This window comes from Phyllostomus hastatus, unplaced genomic scaffold (genome assembly GCF_019186645.2).
Source record: "Phyllostomus hastatus isolate PE091 unplaced genomic scaffold, TTU_PhHast_1.1 phas_scaffold_387, whole genome shotgun sequence".
Lineage (NCBI taxonomy): Eukaryota > Metazoa > Chordata > Mammalia > Chiroptera > Phyllostomidae > Phyllostomus > Phyllostomus hastatus.
The window spans coordinates 90,567-109,123 of NW_025334027.1; the positions used below are offsets into that span (position 1 = coordinate 90,567).

General features: G+C 49.8%; 1 protein-coding gene, 1 long non-coding RNA gene and 1 gene segment (V, D, J or C); 2 read left to right on the forward strand and 1 right to left on the reverse strand.

Moving 5' to 3' along the window:
• The window catches only part of LOC123806650 (immunoglobulin lambda-1 light chain-like), a 141,518-nt gene that overhangs the window by 59,092 nt on the left and 63,869 nt on the right, over positions 1–18,557 (forward strand). The gene's annotated exons all lie outside the window — the stretch shown is intronic.
• Positions 1–18,557, forward strand: part of LOC123806648 — a 125,591-nt gene that overhangs the window by 15,268 nt on the left and 91,766 nt on the right.
• On the reverse strand, positions 9,016–16,632 carry LOC123806654. Its single transcript, XR_006783519.1, has 5 exons — positions 16,539–16,632; positions 13,359–13,398; positions 12,976–13,034; positions 11,220–11,391; positions 9,016–9,120 (listed from the first exon to the last, which is right to left on the reverse strand). It is a non-coding gene; the product is annotated as an uncharacterized LOC123806654 (long non-coding RNA).

The following is an 18,557-nucleotide window of genomic DNA, read 5'->3' on the forward strand; positions in this document are numbered from 1 at the left end:
CTGGCAAGTGTGGCCCTGTGAGAGACAATCACCATGTGACTTTAGCAGAGAATCACCACTTGGCTTTGGCAGAGTGGTGACCCCCCTCCTCATAGCCACTGGAGAGAGGACCACGCAGCTGGGGCAGTGGGGGGAGAACCATGCAGTTTTGGCTGAGTGGGGACTCCCGTGGCCCTGTGAGAGGACCACGTGGCTGGGGCAACAGAGAGAGAACCTCGAGGCTTTGCCAGAGTGGGGGCCCCCACAGCTTTAGAAGAGAGCCACCACCCAGCTTTAGCAGAGATCCCAGTGACACAACTGGTGGTGCCGGGAACTGAGGGAGGCCAACCAGCTGAGACAGATTACTGGGAAGAACCTGGGGCTGCCTGAACCACGGACTTCTATTTCTTTTCCTGAGATACGGTACCCCAGACTGGGCAAAGGGGGAAGGACTGTGTGTGTTTGTGGGTGTTTTAAGGGACTTTGGGATTTTGATGAAGACATTCGGTCACTACTTTAAGCCTGTATAGGATTAAATAAACATAGCCTTTCCTTTTCATGAATCTCTGGCATTGAGAGACATCTTTCCTCTGGCGGCGGACATAACGGACCTGGGGGCGTCTTTATATCGTCCCAGGCCCCCCTTGTTTGTTCTGTAACAATAGTATATCACCATATCCCTCCCCCGCTGTTACTCTATAACAAAAGGACTCTTGCTGGTGGGCCAGGAAAAGGTGCCATGTGGGTTTGGATTAAGAATGGGAGATCACTGTGGTGACACAGCTGATGGTGCTAGGAACTGAGGGAGGCTGAACGGCCAAGCACAGATTACTCAAAAGAACCCAGGGCTACCTGACCCACGGTCCTCTATTTCTTTATCTGAGATATGGTACCCCAGGCCTGGCAGAGGGGGCAGGAAGGACTGTAGGGGACCGGTTTGTTTCGGTCTGGCAAATGTGACTCAGCTCTGTATGGAAAACCTACAGAAGTGAAGTGGTGGGCAGGAGCCAGACCTTCAAACCCAGTTTCCCCATGGGAAATCAGGCCTACAGAAATGCATACTGACTGTTATGGCTTGGTCTTGCTAAAAGTCCATCACCCTGGTCTAAAACAACAAATGTGTATCATCTATCTTCAAGGTCATTTCCAAAGCCTGTGTGAATCCTCCCAAGGACAGAGTTAATCAGCTCGCTGCCATTCCCCTCTGCATGTTATTTTCATTTCCTTGATTGTACCTAAAATGTAGACAACAATATTATATGTAATAGACAATAAATCTTCCCTTGATGTATGACCCGAGAAAAACAATAAAAGCCCATCTAGGCAAGGGTCGAGGCACTCATAGACACTCTCCCCTTGAGAGAGTAATCATGCCGTCCCCTTTTCTCCACAGAACTGCTGTCACCTGTGCATTTATTCTCGTCTCCAGTCACAACAGGCAGACTCTGCTGGCCGGAGTCTGCAACAAAGGACTGTGACCTTGTGGGTCTTCTAAGGGACTTTGGGATCTCAATGGAGACATTAAGTCATTACTCTAAGACTGTATAACTTCTGAATAAATAATTTGTTTCCTTTTCACCAATTTCTGACATTGAGAGCTATAATTTGCTGGTGGTGGGCAAGGCGAACCTACTACAAGGGGATCCAGGGAGTCCATTTGATAATAGTATATCATCCTGCCCCGGATGTGTTCTGTAACACACAAGGTGTGAGGAAACCCCCTGAGGCCAAAGAGAACCACGCAGAGACACCAGAGACCACTTGCCAAGCTCACACACACAATCAGAAGTCACACTTGTCCCACAGTCAGAGAGGACAAGTCCCAGTCAGGACACCAGATGGACCTGTCAGAGAGCTGGGCCTCGAGGTGAGAAATTAGCACCTGACTCCTCACTGCTGTGGCCCCACCTATGAACATGTGAGCACAACTGATGAAGGATCTCACTGTTTGCATTAACTCTAATGAGTCTGCAATAACCTGGAACAGCAGACAAAATGTACATATAAATACAAGTATTGTTCACCAACAAGGAAATATTCACCAAGTCTGAAGTCACCTCAAACATTCCCAGTTGGAACCAAGAAAATACAAGCTATAATAACCAACAAAATCAACCAGTTGTCCTGGCCATGAAATTTCACCTATGATTGAATAGTTAGTCAAGGATTTTGAGAAAATTCGTATTCCATTTGTTCCAGTGGGTAGCAGAATGCGTGAGCATGGTAATTGCAGACAAGGAGGACAAAAACGACAGCTAAGTCAACACACAGATGCGGAAACTACAGCGTCTGAGACACAATGACTCTGATGTGACTGACAGCAGGTTCATCTCTGCAGAGGAGAGATAGTGACAGATGACATGGGGGAGAAACTACAGAGAGGACATGAGACACAGACACAAAACCACACTGACTAAACACACGGAAGCGTCAGTGTGCGGGAGGGCACGGAGGGAGCCTCACAGGCACGGGATTGCAGTCTTTGAAGCAGGGGCATTTTGGGGGAGGTAAAAACATTTTTGAGCAAATACTGGCCAAAAATATTCTTTTTTAAAGATTATGCTATTACAGTTGTTCCATTTCCCCACTTTCTTCCCCTCCGCCCTGTGCACCCCCTCACACCCACATTCCTCTCTTTTAGTTCTTCTCCATGGGTCATACATGTAAGTTCTTTGGCTTCTACATTTCCTATACTATTCTTGCCCTCCCCCTGTCTATCTTCTACCTACCATCTATGCTACTTATTCTCTGTACCTTTTCCCCCTTTCTCCCCCTCCCTCTCGCCCACTGATAACCCTCCAGGTGATCTTCATTTCTGTGGTTCTGTTCCTGTTCTAGTTGTTTTTTTTAGTTTGTTTTTGTGTTTGTTTTTGTTTTAGGGTTGGTTGGTAGTAACTGTGAGTTTGTTGTCATTTTACTGTTCATATTTTTTATCTTCTTTTTCTTAGATAAACTCCTTTAACCTTTCCTATAATAAGGGCTTGGTGATGAAGAACTCCTTTAACTTGACCTTATCTGAGAAGCACTTTATCTGCCCTTCCATTCTAAATGAAAGCTTTGCTGGATAGAGTAATCTTGGATGTAGGTCCTTGCCTTTCATGACTTCAAACACTTCTTTCCAGACCCTTCTTGCCTGCAAGATTTCTTTTGAGAAATCAGCTGACAGTCTGATGGGAACTTCTTTGTAGGAGACTGTCTCCTTTTCTCTTATTGCTTTTGAGGTTCTCTCCTTATCTTTTATCTTGGCTAATGTAAGTATGATGTGCCTTGGTGTGTTTCTCCTTGGGTCCAACTTCTTTGGGACTCTGAGCTTCCTGGACTTCCTGGAAGTCTATTTCCTTTGGCAGACTAGGGAAGTTCTCCCTCACTATTTGTTCAAATAAGTTTTCCATTTCTTGCTCTTCCTCTTCTCCTTCTGGTACCCTTACAATTCAGATGTTGGAATGTTTAAAGTTGTGCTGGAGGTTCCTAAGTCTACCCTCATTTTTTTGAATTCTTGTTTCTTCATTTTGTTCTGATTGAATGTTTCTTCCTTCTGGTCCATACCATTGATTTGAGTCCTGATTGCCTTCTTGTCACTGTTGATTCCCTGTACATTTTCCTTTATTTCATTTAGCACAGCCTTCATTTTTTCATCTACTTTACAACCATATTCCACCAGTTCTGTGAGCATCCTGATCACCAGTGTTCTGAACTCTGCATCTGATAGGTAGGCTCTCTCTTCATCTCTTAGTTGTATTTTTTCTGGAGCTTTGATCTGTTCTTTCATTTTGACCTTTTTTTTGTCTCCTTGAGGTTGTTATTTAGTAAAGGGTGGAACCTTAGGTGTTCACCAGGGTGGGGCAACGTAAGTCTCTGGGTTGTGACACTGTATGTGGAAGAGGGGTCCGAGAGGAAACAATACCACTTGCTCAGCTCTCTGCCAGGGTTCAGTCACTTCCCCCACTACCCACAATCAAATTGGGCCCTTCTGGTGCTGATTCCCAGGTTGGTGGGTTTGTGTACATTCTAGGACCCTGTGGGTCTCTCCAACAAACCCTCCCGTGAGGCTGGGAGTTTCTCCCACTGCCACCTCAACCCCCACAGATGTTTCAATCAGAGGTTTGAGGCTTGATTTCCCTGTGCTGGAACTCTGGGTTGCATGGTCTGTCTCACTCCCCAGTTGTTCCTCCCAGTGAATCTGCACACAAATGACGAGCCACCCTGTCCACAGTCTGCCACCTCACTGGATCCGCCAGCTTCCACCTTGCCTGCCCTGGTCCTCCAGATGCTGCCTTGCAGCTAGCCCTCTCTCCCCCGATGCCTGTGTCCACCCCTCCAACTGGTCTGGATGAATGTTTCTTCTTTAACTGCTTGGTTGTTGGACTTCCATACAGTTCGATTTTCTGTCAGTTCTGGTTGTTTTTGTTTTTAAATTTGTTGTCCTTTTTGTTTTGCAAGGAGAAACAGTGTGTCTACCTATGCCTCCATCTTGGCCGGAAGTCCCAAAACAATTCTAATTGCAGTGAAAACTGAGATCCTACAGATCCAAGAACCTCAGGAAAAGCCAAGCACAAAGAACATACAGGAAACATCAACACATGTCACAATCAAATGCCTGACCCAGTGTTGACAACAAAATCACAAAACCCTCAGAGACACGAGGCCCATCCATGGAAACGACAAAGCAGATGCATCAGTACAGAGGTCCCCCTGTGAAGAACACAGACAAAGGGAGAGGGGGGCAAAGTCTCTAGAGAACTAAAAGCAACAAGAAAACAACAACAAGCACCTGTCCACTTTCAAGTCTTTACCCAGTGAAAATATCTTTCAAAGAAGGAAGCAAAGGAACATTTTCTCAGATGTACAGACACTTAGAGAACTGACACCTGCAGACGCTCTGTACCAGGAAGAGCAGCGGACCATCCTGAGTCAGAGAGAAATGGGGATCTACACAGAGAAATTAATGGCATCTGGTATCGTTACCACGGGGATAAATATGAAATGTTTTCTCATATTATTCCATAACAGATATCACTGTTTAACAAAAAAACATTACAACAACATATGTTGTGGTTCATAATATATGATAAAGTAAAATTTGACAATGTTACCACAAAGTTTTGAGAGGAAGAGAAACCTGTTATGATAAACTCAGGTGTCTCACTCACACCTAGTTCAGGTGCATTGTGATGGTTCCTCAGAAGTTCATAAATTCAACAGCAGGAGTGATGTGTTGTCAAAATTCACCAAATCAGGAGAGAAGGTCCTGTGTGACTTCCTGTGCAAACCAGAAGGGAAGCAGCAACCCCTGAGCAGTGATGGTCCCTGTGGGTCACCTGCTTGCTCACCTCGCTGACACAGGACAGGGGTCACAGTGCAGTGGCTCCTCCTTCCCCTGGATCTCCCTTCAGCTGCTCTGACTCCTGGGCCAGGTGTGTGTGCTCAGTGTGACGTCAGTCCTGCCCCTCAGCCCTTAAAGTGACAGATTCACGTCACATTGGGCCGACCTGGTTTGGACCACTGCTCTTCCTGGTACAGAGCGTCTGCAGGTGTCAGTTCTCTAAGTGTCTGTACATCTGAGAAAATGTTCCTTTGCTTCCTTCTTTGAAAGATATTTTCACTGGGTAAAGACTTGAAAGTGGACAGGTGCTTGTTGTTGTTTTCTTGTTGCTTTTAGTTCTCTAGAGACTTTGCCCCCCTCTCCCTTTGTCTGTGTTCTTCACAGGGGGACCTCTGTACTGATGCATCTGCTTTCTCACCACTGAGGTGGTGAGAAACCACCTTAGTTTCTCACTGTCCTTCCTGCTCAGACAGACCAGACCCTCCCCCCAGGGCACTTCCCCTGCTGTCCCCACACTCCCTTCCTCCTGCTGCTCCCTCTTCCCGTCCCGAGGGCAGCTCCAGGGTCCCCTCCAGAGGGACCCCTCCAGCCTCTCCCCACGCAGGACCTGCCTGTCAGTTCATGTCTGATCTCAACTAATTATGTGAATACTATAACAGCGGCACAATTATTTAACTATTATTATTCTCATTTTTTATTAATTTATTAGTGCCTATTATTTTCCTCACTAGTCACGAATTTTTTTAAAGATTTCATTTATTTATTTTTAGAGAGGGAAGGGAGGGGGAGAGAGAGAGAGAGAGAGAAACATCAATGTACGGTTGCTGGGGGTCGTGGCCAGCAACCCAGGCATGTGCCCTGACTGGGAACCGAACCTGCAACACTACGAATTTTTTAAATTCAAAACACACACACGACAATAAGAGACGTGGACAGACAGGAGCTTCTTTTCCTCCTGCAGCCACAAGTCTGGCCCGATGGGTGTTCTGCAGACACTCACCAGCCCTGGGAGGTCCTCAGGTCTCTCACTTTCTTACCAACATCTCTCCAATGCAGGCTCTGCTCTCCTTCTTGGTGCAGATGGACCTCAGCGTGACCGCTGCAGCTCAGCTGTCACACCCAGGGCCAAGGGGACAGGAGCTGCACAAATATACTCTATTTCTTTCCTGTATAAAAGCTAAACTTCTTAGGAAAACAACTAGTTGACAAACACAACCACAATTGAATGCTGAGCTACAAGGTCAGTACTGGCCAAGAGGGACCCAGAAAGAGCAATCATCTGGCTGTTGAACACAGATGGAAGACAAGATACAGGTAGAAGAAGATGATGGTGACTGTGTTGTGTCACCCACAGCAGCATGTCCACTGTGGGCTTCCATGTGCACACTGGCATCTGTGAGGCAGGACTGGTCCCGTTCACATGTCTCACCCAGGACGCAGTGTCTGGCAGACAGAGTTGGGCTGAATCACTGTTTGCTGGGTGAGTGTCTCTTATCTCAGTCTTTGGGTCAATTGCCACCAGCTCATTATTTTCAACCTGCAGTAGCGGTGGCCACCAGTGAGAGGCAGTCCCTGAGTCCTGTGTCCCCTGTGCAAGCCCCAGAATCATATAGCCAGCCAAGGGATATGTTAGAGATGCTTCAGGTGGGCCCACCCCCTCCTCCTCCCAATGAGCCTGTTCATACTTTTATGGGTGATCTGAGCCGCTTGTGCCTGGTCTTGAGACAGGCAGTGGTTATGGAGAGAACAGCATCCCCCCTGGGACCCTCAGTCTCTGGATCAGGGAGTTACCACATGAGCAGTGGGTTCAGACTCTGCACCTGGACAGAGCACACACTTGCTCCTCCAGCAGTCAGTGCAGAGAGGCCAGCAGGGGGCAGGAGAGATCACCTGAGAAAGCCTCCTGGAGCTTGGGAGGGCCTGGGTATGAGAAACTCGACCATGCAGGGTGTAACAGGGTGCAGCCAAGAGGGGAGCCCCAAATAGGGATTTGTAATAGGGTCAGAAGAGCTTGGAGATAATTGGCTCCACTCCACAGGACCACACCTGCCCAGAATGCTGGTAGCTGTGGCCAATTGTGAGAGGAGCCGGAAATGGGGCTGCAGAGGAAGATTGGCACTGGGATTTAAATGGAGGCACAACAGCCATTGGGCGTCTCTCTTTTTGGGACCACGCACCTGTTTAAGACCACACGCCTTTGGTGTCTTGGTTGGGACCATGAGGCTTGGGTGAGAGTCAGGACCATGAGGCTTTGGAAGTGCTCCCCTTTGTCATGTAGAGGGTGCTGGGAGGACTGTGTGCATTTGTGGGGAACTTTAGTTCGTGTTATTTCAAATGAATACTAAATTCCTTTCCCTTTCACTGATCTCTGGCATTGAGAGAAGTCTTTCCTCTGACGGCAGACATAACAAACCTGGGGGGTTCCTTTTGGGTAATAGTATATTGCCTCAGCTGCCCTTGGCCCCCTTGTGTTCTGTAACAAGGGGACTATTACAATTTATTTTTAACCATCTGCCCCTTTATTATTAATGGAATTAGTTTAATTGTGGTAAACAGGGGGTCATTAACAACCACTCACACCTATAGAAAGAGTAGTAACTTTTCTACACTATCACCTTTTACACAGATGATGTAACATTCTGGCTGTGAGTCTCTTAGATTGGGTTCTTGCAGAACTGGCCTGGTTTTCCACCTCAGGTTTGGGTAATTCATTCCTGTCCAGCCCACCCCTTTCATGCTAACATCCTATAACTGTCACTCCTTTGCAAGCACTGGAGCTACGCTGGCACTGGCTCCCACTGGGGACACTGGGGCACCTAAACCAGTCTCCAGAGCTGTAATCAAGTAGAAAGGTAGAGCACCTCAGGGGCTCCAAGTGCTGCATGTGCCCTGAGCAAGGTGGGAATGTCATTCAGGCCTGATGCTCACATACTGTCACTGGGGAGAGACCCTGCTGGGACCTCAGGTTCATATTGTCACCACTACAGTTAATGCTCCATAGTGGGTCCAGAACACGCAGACAGATGTCAGCTCTGAGCTCGGCTGTGGTCAGACCTGACAAGTAATAAGGTCATGAGATACTCTGGAATGGACATGTCAGCTGCACGCTGTGGCACCAGGGGATGAACTGGATCCCCTAGGAATGAGGTGAGGTCTGCAGGGACCACCCTCTCTTCCCTGAGTCTCTCAGGCTGAGCCCCCATCAGGAGCCACACAGCTCCTCAGGCAGCTCCCCTGAGCCCTGGCTGATTTGCATACCCAGCAGCTGTCTATCCAGCAAGGAGATAAGAGAGGCCTGGGAGGTAAGCTGCCCAGCCTGGGGCCTCAGAGAGCAGAAGCAGGGCACCTCCACCATGGCCTGGACCCCTCTCCTCCTCGGCCTCCTCGCTCACTGCACAGGTGCTGTGCCCAGGCTCTCACCCTCCCCCAGCCCCAGGGATCTGGACAGGCCTGACCCTGACTATGAGCTCAGCAGGGCACTGGCAGTGGGACAGGACGCCCATGGCCCTGCAGGTGGAGGCGGGACTGGTGGGACTGGACTTCACTGTGCTCACTGGCTCTGAGTGCAGGGTGCTCTCACTCTTTAAAAGTGCCATCCACCAGCCAGGCCCACAGGCTGCTGAGGCTGAGACTGATGAGTGGAGGCCAAGAGACTGCTGGGAGCTCAGTGTAGGTCAGGCCAGAGGGGGTTTCCACATGATCAACCCCTCAGCTAGAATGTAATCTCTTCTTTCTTCTCTTGCAGGCTTTGTGGCCTCATATGAGCTGACACAGTCGTCCTCGGTGTCAGTGCAGCTGGGACAGACGGCCAGGATCACCTGTGGGGGAGACAGCATTGGAAGTAAAAGTGTTTACTGGTACCAGCAGAAGCCCGGCCAGGCCCCTGTGCTGGTCATTTATAATGATAGCAACCGGCCCTCAGGGATCCCTGACCGATTCTCAGGCTCCAACTCAGGGAACACGGCCACCCTGACCATCAGCGGGGCCCAGGCCCAGGACGAGGCTGACTATTACTGTGCAGTAGCTGATGGCAGTGGGAGCACTTGGCATTGACTCACAGTGATACCCACAGACAGAGAAGTGAGAAAAAAACCTCCTTCTGTGTCACACTCTCCCCTGGTCCCACAAGGACTGTGGGCAAAGTCACCAGCATGTCTGGCTCAGGTTCCATTTCTCAGGTCTCCCAGTGGCCCCTCCTCCCAACCTCAGGCAGCTGTGCAGAGGGTGGGTCAGGAGTGGATTCAGGGCAGCAGGACCAGGTTGGCCTGCTGTGTCTGTGACACAGTGTCTCTTCCAGTATTAGGGACCAACAAAAGGACATACTGCCAGAGTCCTGTGTCCAGAAGTAACAATCCTTGAATTTCTGCATCACGGTCACTGGGCTGCCCCTTGTGAAAGGATCTGGATCATCCCCAGAGCTGCCAGCTCAGCTGAGCTCCTAAAGCCTCAGCCTCATAGCCACCCAGGACTCTGAATGGAGCCCAGCAGTGTACCGGACACTGTGAGATCCCCTGGTGCCCAGTCAGCTCCCACATGCCCACCACCACAGCTGCAGGCCCCTGGCTGCTCTCAGCTCGGCCCTCCCTGGGAAGCAGGATGGTGGCAAGGAAGGGCCACCTGATTCAGCACTTTCTCTGAGTGTGACTCAGGCCTAGGGACAGCTGGAGGAGAGGTAGGAGTAATTTCCATGATATATTATGTTCAACTACATTAGTGGGAAATACTTCAATATAAATTAAATGTTGATATATTGATAATTTTACCTTATTTTATAATAAATCTTAAACATCTGGTGGGCATTTCAAAGTACAACACCTCTTCATTGGGACCGCCCACATTTCATCCTCAGTAGGTGCTTGTGGCTTGTGGACACAGAAGGTCAGATGGGTGACATGTCCTTGTTGGGGTGGACATGGAAGAGAATGACACTACCCTGCAGTATGCAATCGCAGCCAGCAGGGAGCAAAAGGGGATGGGTTCTTTAAGCAGAACCTCAATAGGAAGGAATGTCTGCCCCACTTCCCACCTCAACCAGGAGTGTCAGGGGCAGAAAGAGGGAATTGTTATATCACCTGTCCACTCTACTTCGATCCTCAAAGACAAGATATTAAATACAAGTACAATTTTAAACATGATTTGGAGCCATGGAGCTCATTTTTATTGCTAGTGGAATGAATGACACAGTGTATATACATTTGTAAATAGTTGTTGGTACAAGAAACCCCTTCAGTGGGCAGATCATTTCCAGGAACATCAATACAAGTCATAAGGTTATATTCTGTTCAAGGAAATATAGGGAGGACTAAGAAATATTTTCTTGAAGCAGGATGACTTGCTATTTTTAAGAAGGAATATATTTCCCTACCTCACAAGCACGGATTACAGTTTGAGGTGAAATTTCCCAGATGGCACTCACAGGTGACCTCCCAGGGCGTCAGGAGACCCACAGCACAGGTGTGAGCACTGGCCTGCAGGAGTGGCCAGCGGACCCCAGGGGGACCCTGAGGTGTGAGTGTGAGGAGTGGATGGGAAGGGGAGAGGAGCTGCTGTGGTCCCCTCAGCTAGGGACAATAGGGGGCATGTTTCAGGCACCAGACCCTGGTCCCCTCTCCACTGTCTCTCAGACCAAACTCTGAGGAGTGAGTCAGGGGTCTGGCTGGCTGTCTGTGCACATGAGTCACAGCAGGGCTGCACCATCACCTCCAAGGACAACGCCTACAGCATTTCCCAGATGAATTAATTACATTATATTCTCAGCAGTACTGGTGTGAAAACAAATACATTTGTTTGAGATGTTAGGCCACAATGCACCTTGCCAATTATATTTACTAATATTAAAAGATTTCTCTTCTTATTCTGACAGTCATCCAACCTCAAGACCTCATGGCCTTGACAATGTTACAAAAGGAATTCTCACTTATTTCTCCTGAGGATCCCAACCTGATCCCAATGTCTCGCTGTGTTGTCTGCCATGGTGGACGTGGCCCCACCTCTGTGCACAGAGAGACCCGGGTTTCACTGGGAAACACAGATTCCAACACCGAGAAGATCCGAGTGCACTTCAGAGCAGACTCAGGGGGACGGAGCACCTGCACACAGAAGGCAGAGCTGTGACTCAGCGACTCAAGAGGCTGGGACATGGGACAGGGGAGGGGCAGGATAATGGACATGGAGAAGGGCTGGGCAGGGAGGGGATTCACAGGTCAGGCTCTGAGAACCAGCTCCTGCATCCCGGATTGGAGCCTTGGCTCAGCATCACTGTTGGGGGACTCTGGGGAAATCATAACCTCACAAGGTTGGCTCCCTGATCATTGGAAGGTGCCTTCAGCAGAAGGATCATGTTGGATAATTATGATGTCTGGTGAGGGGTGCAAGTCAAACACTCACCAACCTTCTGGCACCTATTAAAGCCTCCAAAGTATTCAGTAGGTTGAGCTACTGACATGGGGAATGACATTCATCCTAGAGACACAAGGGGGCACTGTGGGTCTTGCCTTAGGAACTCAGATAATTCAAGTCCCCTGGGCTGTGCTCAATGCGAAGGGTGTGACAGATGCTTCTTTGAAAACAGTTTTATTGGGTAAAATCAACTCTTAATGAAACCAACACCTGGACCTTCTTCTGACTTCAGGAAATTACCAGCAGGAGGCTGTCAGGCTTGGGGTTGAGACAAGATCTGAGACACATTTGCATTTGAGCTCAGCAATCTTAAGCTTCAAGGAGAGAGGATAAGACAGAGGCTAGGAGAGGCCAGGGCCAGCTGGGCAGCCTCAGGGCAGAACTCCTGAAAGCCCCTCCCACCATGGACTGGGCTCCCTTCTTCCTCCTGCCCCTGGTTTTCTCCACAGGTCAGAGCATCCCTGGGCACACAGGGGTCCCACTCCCCAATATTTTCCTTCCAAGCACAGTCCCAAGGGGCATCTGTCCAGTCTGGGTGCCTTTGGCATCATCCCCGTGTTTTGTGTTTGCAGGTCTCTGTGCTGCACCTGTGCTGACCCAGCCCCCGTCTGCTTCTGCCTCCCTGGGAGCCCCAGCCCAGCTCCCCTGCACCCTCAGCAGTGAGCACCGAACCTACACCATTCGCTGGTATCAACAGAGACCAGGAAATGGCCCTCGGTACCTGATGTACATTAAGAGTGATGGAAGCCACAGCAGTGGGGACGGGATCCCCGATCACTTCTCGGGCCCCAGTTCTGGGGTCAACTGCTACTTAACCATCTCCAACCTCCAGTCTGAGGATGAGGCTGAGTATATCTGTGGTGAGAGCCACACACACACGACGGCCTATTCACAGAAGCCACAGTGACACAGACAAAAGGGGAGTAAGGCCCACACCTCCATCCCCCTTCCCCTCCCCCCCAGGGACTTGGGCTAAGCTGCTCCCTGTCCTTGGCCAGGGCCCTGAGACATTTACATCTTCCCCTGCAAATCCCATCATCCTGTACTTCCTCCCGTCTGGGGAAAGTCACATATGGTCACAATGTAGGTCATTTTCACAAAGCAACGTCCTGTTTCCTCCAATACAGGGCTGTAGGCAGGATGCGGGACAAACGTGAGCAGCCCAGACAGGAACATGACCCTGAGCAAGTGGCTGGGCTGAGAAGACCTCGACCCCAGGAACCATGTGGCCTTTGCTTCCATTTTGGGACTCTTTTCAAGGGAGGAACACAGACCTTGGCATTCCAGGGATGACCTTGGAAGTAGGAACAGTGACTGTATTAGCTCAGGACACCTGGGAATAAAGATGAAGTCCTGTGAGGACTGAGGTTCGGCAGGAAGCATTTGTCCCTCAGCAAAGATAGGACAGAGAAAACTGACCCCAATATGGAGGCAGAGCTGGGTCCAGGAGGGAAGCAGGTGCCTGTTGGGAGGTCTGGGGAAGGACCCCTATGGAGCATGGGCTGGGTCCCCCAGCTGTGCCAGACTCTCAGCCTGTGGTGCCAAGGAAGGCTCCACATCTGCCCACGGGAGTTTTCCAGGGACAGATCAGGACAATGTCCACTGGGACACGGGGGATGGGAATGCTGAGGTGGAAAATATGTCAGCGACCTCCTACCTCCAGTCTCTGCCCTGTGGGTCACCGGGCTCAGCTGCATCTGTGGGGGGATGGAGACAGGATTAGTGGGTGGGTTGATACTCTGCTGACTTTCCCGGGAACTGAAATACCAGAACCTTTCACTCACACCAACACCTTAGAGTCAGCCTGGAGCAGCTGCGTGGACCACAGTGATCTGGTTGCTGCTCACAGGTAGGTGAGGGGCAAGGCTGGGCACTCACCTGAGCAGGTTCAAGCCAGTCCTGTCTCATGATTGTGGGATTCATCCCAGGACTTGTAGCTGGGATCTCCAGAATGGACATCACATGGTGTCACTGGTACAGTAGGGGAATAATTAAAGCCTGCTGAGCCCTTGACAGTAACCCCAGGGAGCAGGTGACACAGGTGCCAGGACCTGCCCTGGGAGGCAGCTGGAGGGGATGTGGCTGAGGGGGTGACAGGCAGACTGCGCCGAAAGCGAGAGTGTGTGTGGTGAGCTGTCCCTTGCCCTTGGTGCATTTTGCATCTCTCAGACTGTCACTCTCTGTCTCTGTCTGTCTGTCACTCTGGTGAGATCTGGGTTTCTCACTCTTGGTCATGTTCTGTGTGATCCCTCCAGAGCAGCTGACCCTGTCTTACCTGACCCCGCATCATGCACCCCTTTCTCCACTTTCTTCCTGTTCCATGTGGTGTGTGTGCCTCTGTATCTGTCTGTCGTGTCATCACCTCAGTGACTTGTGATGGTGAGCAGATATCTTCAGGTGCCTATTTTCACATGTGCATCTCCTTTTATGGTCAAGTGTTGGATCACATGTTCCGGTATTTTTAAAAATTTGGATCCTCCTGTTTCTGGGTATGTGAGTGTGTATTTTTTCTTATATACTTTATTTATTTGTTTATTTATTTTCTTCACCCAAGGACTTTTTTTTGTCTTTGCTTTTAGTGACAGAGAAAGGGACAGAGAGGAAGGGAGAGAGAGAAACATTGATTGTTTGCCTCATATGCACCCAGACCGGGTATCAAACTCACAACCTTATGATCAGAGGATGATGCTCCGACCAACTCAGCCACACTGGACACGGCTACACACTTCTCTCCCACGTGGAGCCTCATGCGCCCACCACAGCGGTCAGGATTCCATGTGGTCCCATCACACGTGGACTCTACGTGTTTCCCTTTTACAACACCCACCTCCTCCCACCCAGACCCTTCCCCTGCCCCTCAGCCCTGCAGCCATCACCTGGTTCTCCATCTCTCAAATTCTGTCATTGGAAAAATTGTGTATAAATAATTTTATACACAGGAACTTTTCGTGATTGGTTATTCATTCATCACATTTCCTTATACACTTGTCAATGGTGTTGTGTGTATCCATAGTTCATTTTTTTTACAGCTGAATAGTATTCTGTGTTTCACATGCACCAGTGTCTGTTTAACCATCACCCAGAAGGACATTTGAATTGTTTCCATTTTGGGGCTCCTATGTGTAAGGGCGCTGGTATGAACTGAATGATTGTGTCTTCCGAAGTTCGGACATTGAAGTCCTTACTCCCAATGTAGCTGTATGTGGAGGCAGGGACTCCAAGGAAGTAATAAAAGCCACAGGATGTGTCATGGTGGGGCTCTGGTCTGATGGGATCACTGACCAGACTGTCTTTCTCTGTCATTCTGTCATTGTCTCTCTCTCTCTCTCTTCCAACAAGCAACTCGCTGGTGTTTGGTTACCACAGCCTGAAGGGACTAGACAGGTGCTGTGGACACCTGTGTATGGGTTTTATGTAAACATAAGTTTTTAATTTTCTGAAATAAATGCCCAATGATGCAGTGACTGGTTGTATGGTAATTGCATGTTCATGTTATACTAACCACACGGCTGTTTGTCCACTGTGGCTCTGCCGTCTGACCTTCCTACCGGCACTGAGTGAGTGACCCCCTTCTCGCTGCCTGACCAGTGTCTGGTGCTGCCCCAATTTCACTTCAGTCAGTCTGCTCCGTGCTGACCGGTGTGCAGGTGTCTCGCTCTGGTTTTAACTTACCTTCCCTGGTGGCTCCTGATGAACATTTTTCTGTGTTTTTTTGACATGTGTATATTTTTTCATCAACTGTCTGTGTCATCTGCTCATTATCAAATTGAATTTTGCTTTGTTTACTTTTTAAAATTTCTAAATGATTTGAGAGAAATGTGCATCTGTTGCCCCGCCCATCCACGCCCTCATTGGCCGACTCACATCTGCCCCTCAACCAGGGGTCAGACCCGAGTCCCTGGTGCATTAGGACACCACTCCAACCAACCGAGCCCCCTGGCCAGGGTTGTTTGCTGTGTGTATTAATTAGTTTGAAACTTTATACACATAGTTCCTTGATGGGTTGGGATTGCCAAGTATTTTGTCCCACTTTATTGTTTTTTTACATTAACTCCTTAAAGGAGACTTTAAGCTTTTGTAAAACAAAGCTTTTAATTTTAAAGGATTTCCATTTATTTTCTATCCTTTTGCATATCAAGCATTTCTATGAAATCTAAGAACCCTTGCCAAGACCAGTGAAAATAGATTTTTCTTTTTTTTTCTAAAATGTAATAGAAATTCCCCCAGAGGCATGTGACCAGTGTCACTGTGTCCTGGAGCAAAGTCCAGCCTCTTGCATCAGCTTGACCACTGTCCCTACCAGCTTCTGTTTCCAGCACCCCCACCCCACACTGCACTGTGATCTCATCACTGGAGGGGACTGAGCATTCTTCCCGAGACCAGAGAGGAGACTCGGCCCACCTGTGGGTGCAGGGGCTGGTCAGGGGTCAGCACTGTCCTCTCAATACCACAGAGAGCTCTGAGCAACCAGGGTGCAGACCTGGAGGTGACGACCCAGCTTTAAACCCTCCACTGGCCCCAGCTGCTCTCTGTCCAGCAGGTGCCACTCAGCAAGGCCACAAGGGGAAGGAAGTGGATTTGCATGGAGCCCCTCATGCAGGATAAGACAGGCCCCGAAGCCACATCGTCAGCTGTGGGTCAGAGGAAGATCCTGGGGCTTCTCCACCATGGCCTGGACCCCTCTCCTGCTCCCCCTCCTCACTCGCTGCACAGGTGCTGACTCCCAAGGCTCAGCCCCCACAGAAACCAGGAGCAACCTGGCCCTCACCTTCGCTCAGTACAGGGGACTCCGCAGGGTGTGCCCGTCTGGGAAGGAGACCCTCATCCTCACACTCACCTCTCCTGTCCTCTCTTACAGGTTCGGTGTCCTCTTCTGAAGTGACTCAGCCCCCAGCAGTGTCTGTGACCCTAGGACAGACAGCCAGGATCACATGCCAGGGAGAGATACTAAAGCGCCGCTATGGTTCCTGGTACCAGCAGAAGCCAGGCCAGGCCCCCATGCTTGTTATCTATGCTGATAAGAACCGGACTTCAGTGATCCCTGACCGATTCTCTGTTTCTGACCCAGAGGACACAACCACCCTGATCATCAGTGGGGCCCGGGCTGAGGACGAGGCTGACTATTACTGTTACACATCTGACAGCAGTAGTAACACTCACAGTGACACAGGCAGACGGGGAAGTGAGACAAAAACCCCTTCCCCATCTGTGCACACTCTCTTCCTGCCCAAGTATGACCACAGACAAAACCGTGAGATGGTCTGACTCAGGCCCCAGGTCTGAGATCCACAGCCTGCCCCCTCCTCCCAGCCCTCAGCCAGCTCTGCAGAGGGTGGGACAACAGTCCATTCAGGGCTGGCAGGACCAGGATGTCCTGGGGATTTCTAGGCCAGGGTGTGAGTAGGGACACAGGGCCTGAATGGAAGGACACAGGGGGAGACATCCAGGCAGCGGTGAAGGACACTGCATGTCCACGTGATGGAGGCTGTGTCACTCACAGGCCCACGGCTCTGAATCAGTCTCCAGAACTGTCCTCCTGGTCTGAGCTCCTGAGGCCGCGGGATCTGACGGCTGCCTTGGACCCTGAACAGATGTGAAGGGAGGGGTGGGTAGAAAGGAAAAATGTTTGAAGAAATATGGGCCAGAACGTTCTAGTTTTAGTGAGCATTAGGAACCCACAGATCCAAGAAACACGATACACCCCAGCACCTAAAACACAAAGGAAACAGCACCCACACACATCACAACCAAACCCCTCACACCCGTGTGGAGGAGACCATCAAAAAGCAGCAGAGCAAAAGTCACGTCCCCCACACAGGAAGATCCCTGGTGGAAGCGCAGGGTTCTCGGTGGAAGCAACGCAACCAGGAGGAGCCGGAACCAGCGTCTTCAGAACACAGACAACAAACCAACACAAAAGCTGTAGGCTTCCAGCTCCGCCCAGAGAAACGCCTCTGAGGAAGGGGCAGAACCACCCCTGCTCACACGCACAGCCACGTGCACAGCTGAGCACTAGCAGACCCTGAGTGCAGGGAGGGAGGTAGGACACCCCTCCGACGGAAGGGATGTGACCCAGACAGAAAGAGGAATCCATGAAAAGAAGTGAAAGGCACCAGATAAGGTAACTACATGGATAAGGAGAAACATTTTATATTGTTCAAAGCAAAAGAACAGTAACAGGGTATGAAGTTATTTATAATGTTAGTTAAAGCAAAATGAAGGACAATGTGAGCAAAAGTTTTTAGAGGGTGAAAAACATGATGTAATGTCCCTATGCCATATGTGAAGCGATATGACAGCACTAGAAGGGGGACTTTGGTAAGTCGGGTGTGTCCTGCAGACCCTACCCCAACCCTTAAAATAAAACCCTTTCTAAACATTGGTTAGATTTAATGTCACCAAGGGCAATAACATGAAATCATGAAAATATATTCAAAGAGACTTGTGGGAAGATTGAATTTTCCAGTGACACTCGGCTAAAGGCTGCCTACTAGAAACCCACGTGACCTTGCCAGGTGAACGGGACTGTGGTGCAGTCACAGGTGGAGGGAGAGAGAGAGGTCAGGGGGCCCGGAGGGGCCCCTGGGGTGCACAGAGCGTCTGCGTGAGGTCCCTCCACCTGACAGGTCCCTGAGGCTTGTGGACTCACTGCTGGACTGCTCCTCTGCAGTTTGCTTTATGTGAAGCTGTCAGGGGGATCACAGCCCTGCTGACCTCAGAGAATGGATAAGAAACGGCGCCCCCTGTGGCGGTGTGGTGACAGAGCCCCGTGGAGTGGGAGTTACTCTTCCTCACATGTTTGATGGGATTTGCCATGAAGCCACTGTGTCTGTGGTTCTTGTTTTAGCAAGAAGGG